The following is a 4,179-nucleotide window of genomic DNA, read 5'->3' as shown; positions in this document are numbered from 1 at the left end:
ATACATATATACATACATATATAACTTTATAGACATAACCACAAATCAATGCACTATCTACGATATACGCATCCACGTACATAGACGTTCTCAAGCCTGCGCACATGTATGTTAATAAATGATTCGTTTTTTTTTGGCATGCATCAGTCACGCACAGAATAACTCGAAATAATTTATAATCTGAGAACGAACTGAAATAAATATTTATTTGCTCTTTTGACACATTTTGCCCATCTATCATATTTTGAAACATTTCTCACGAACTCCCTCCTCACGCCCGCCACGTCTGTAGTTTGTAGAAGTTTCTAGCAACGTTTCAGAAACGAAATAATTCTCCTTTTTTTTTCCCCAATTACTCTATTTTGTTCAGCAGTATAGTATTTTATAGATAGTAAAATATGAAATCTCGTATTTATATTCTAATTGCAATCTGATTGTGGATTGTGCTGAATTCCTTTATTTGATATTTGCATTTGTAATGTATTAGTTTTCTAATGCAATTATAATAGAAATATTTTTCTAGAATGAAGCAAATAAACGAATAAATAATCACACACCAAAACCAATTGTTGCTAACAAATGCACGTCTATATATTACTTCGTACTATCTGTATTAGTAGCTAATTTTCATATAAATCAAACTAGGCTATGCGTAAATAAAGTGATGCAAGTTCGAACTTTGGCTAATCACCATCAACAATAACTTTCTGATAAAACAATCATTGTCAACATTGCTGTTTGCTAAGATGTTTTGAGTGTCAGCTTTCAAATTCAAATGTACATATCTAAAGGTGTTTCGAGGCATAAATCTCTAGGTAGTACACGTATGCCTGAAAATCAGTGTCAGGCAGAAATATATGTCACTAAAATTACAAAGAGTACTAATCAAAGACATTATTGCTAGAAATAAGAGTCAAAATTACTCAATAGCCACAGATACCATATCTTAATAAATGACAAATGAGGCACTCTCCTTACTGAAACACATATAGTCAGATCATCGATGATTTCGCATTTTGATGTCTACGCATCTTAATTGTCATCAGCGGCAATCAACGCGCCTAGGGCTAGACTCTGCTCACCTTATCACTTTATTAGATTTCCGTTGAAATTGTACGAGGAACAACATGCGAAACCATCGATGTTCTGGCTATATCTACTGCCGTACGGAGCTTGCCTCTCTCGTCAGTCATTCAGATAGTGCTTTTGTCACTATTGTTTTGGCTCTTATTTCTAGCAATACTGGAGCTATTATAATTATTATAATTCTTATTTACTAAAATATGTCAGAAACCATGGTCCAGGAATTAGATAGTAAATGTTTTTATTTTTCATTCCCTTCAAGAATTTATCCCTAATTAGTGGTTTGGACTTGAACTGTTCATTCTAGCGTAATTGTTCCTGGGATCGAAGTAACTTAATGTGTTTTAATGTACACTGTATTTTATATGAATAATATATAGTCTATTGACTAATATTTTTTACGCTAGGCCACTGGTAGTAGAAATTTCTATAATTTTTATTACCCTGATATTATTAATTATATATATATATATTCTTCTTATGCAGAGTCTGACCACCTCCTGTACCGACACCTTAGATCCGCCATTGCGTCTGATGTCGATTATTTTAAATCAGACAATGTTTTAAAAAGACACCCACATACATTGCATATCCGATTTGGACCACCAAGAACTGCAGTGAAGTTCTGATCTTTGTGGATCTTACACTATATTTGAGGCTTTCATTAGATTTGAAGACCTTATGGCATACATGGCATTAAAAACTGTGCTCAGACATGTAGTAGCATGATTTTCTTATACACTTCTTCATACCACGTAGCGCTCGTATAATATTCGAAATATTATCTTGTCCATAGCAACACATGACTATTTCGAAAAGATTTTACCTCCTTTGCTGAAATGCTGCTGTTATTGCTATTGTTATTATTATTATTATTATTATTATTATTATTATATTATTATTATTATTATTATTATTATTATTAATATTATTATCATTATCATTTATTATTATTTTTATTATTATCATTATTATTATTATTATTATTATTATTATTATTATTATTATTATTATTGTTATTATCATTGAGTGAGAGAGCAGTTCATGCCATCAAAGTGACACTGGGGTAAAATATACGAAGCCCAATATACCCATCATGACTAACCGTCTGATAAAGGTACACCAGGCACATGCATCACAACCATATGTGCGCGACATGGTGATCTCATATCAAGATAAACAGCACATGAGCTTGCAGGTGGGGCCCAGTTAGAATTTTCTTCAGTTGAGTAGCCCATCCCGCTCAAACGGTCCCTGAATAAGGGTTGTTTAAGGATGTTGAAAGAACCACCCATGTTTCCAGAGGTGAACTATTCAAACTCCAAAGAATCCCTCTCAACACATGGCTATGATGCTCCCCCACTACTTCTGCTCGTGATCAGAGATGCACATATCGTCAGCCACTAAGGGACATGCTCAACTGGTTAAGGTCAAACAACTGACAAGCAAATCTGTGGTATTGAGCAGGATATTTGCTGTAGCCCATCTTTTATGCCAAGACAAAACAATGTACATGATAACACTTCCAATCAGTTAAGATCAGAAGCCATGAGAGCCACTGCCTGGTACTGCATCAGGGCATTTGTTATTATTATTATTATTATTATTATTATTATTATTATTATTATTATTATTATTATTATTACTGAGTGATAGAGCATTGCATGCTATCGAAGTGACACTTGGGTAAAGTATACGAATCCCAGTATATCCATCATGACTAACCGCTCGATAAGAGTACGCCAGGCACATGAATCACAACTGTGCGTGACATGGGGATCACATATCACGGTAAATAGTTCATGACCTTGCAGATGGGGCCCAAATACATTTTTCTTCGTGTCGAGTAACACATCCCGGTTTGTTTTCCTCTTCTTCTTCTCTTTCTTCTTCTTCTTCTTCTACTTCTTCTTCTTCTTCTTCTTCTTCTTCTTCTTCTTCTTCTTCTTCTTCTTCTTCTTATTATTATTATTATTATTATTATTATTATTATTATTATTATTACTAAAGGCGGTGAGCTGGCAGAATCGTTAGCACGCTGGATGAAATGCTTAGCGGTATTTCGTCTGCCGCTATGTTCTGAGTTCAAATTCCGCCGAAGTCAACTTTGCCTTTCATCCTCGGAGTCGATAAATTCGGTAACAGTGAAACGCTGGCGTCGATGTAATAGACTAGACCCCACGCAAGTAATTGCAGACCTTGTACCTATAGAAGGAAGGATTATAATTATAATTATTATTATTGCTAGGAAACGTACCCGTCCCTTGGACGGTTTAAATTGCTTTAGTGGTATTTCGTTTACCAAATGATTGAACTAACGAGAAGATTTATGAGTAGCATGGCAATTTATGTTTCTGATTAACCTAGGAACAGAAAACCAAATTGAAGCTGATGGTTGTGGAGGTAGTTGTACTTTAATAATCGTAGAACATAAGTTTGCAAGCGATGCAAAGTACCACCGCTGTAGATAATGACAAAATATATTTGTTTTACATGAAAGTGACATTTTTTGTCAGAAACAGCCACATAAATGGTGTAAGGATATTAAGGGAAGATGTTGAAATTTCCCCTTTGCGAGTTCATTTTGTCTAACAGAAAAGGGAGTTATTTTGTCGCTCAGAAGTATGGAGATTAATATTGTTTGGTATTGGATATTCATCACGTACAGTGTTCCTATTCAATTTAAACAAAGTGGCAGATGAACAGACGAAATAAATAAATTGACAAAATCCTTTCACTTTTATAATACTCTCTAACCAAGTAATTATACACAATTACAACATATAATATATAATGAGAGGTGGACAGTCAAAAAAATAGATAATATCCTTTAACTTTTATATTTTCTAACCAAGTAATAATACACAATTAGAACATATAAATAAATAATAAATCAAAAAAATATTCTCTAATGCCAATATACAATCTTTTGGACCCAACATACAATATACTATTTCCTTCCAATTTTTTTCCCGGTCTGTTCATTTACGCTAGGGCTCTAGGCAAAAAGTTATAGTGTATGACTATCCTTGGAACATAAGTAATGGGTACAAATTTCAGGCCTTGTGCTTATAAGGGAAAGGATTATTATTATTA

Source organism: Octopus sinensis, linkage group LG3 (assembly GCF_006345805.1).
Source record: "Octopus sinensis linkage group LG3, ASM634580v1, whole genome shotgun sequence".
In the NCBI taxonomy this organism is placed as follows: Eukaryota; Metazoa; Mollusca; class Cephalopoda; order Octopoda; family Octopodidae; genus Octopus; species Octopus sinensis.
The sequence above is the reverse complement of the archived record's forward strand: the minus strand, read 5'-3'. Positions refer to the sequence as shown.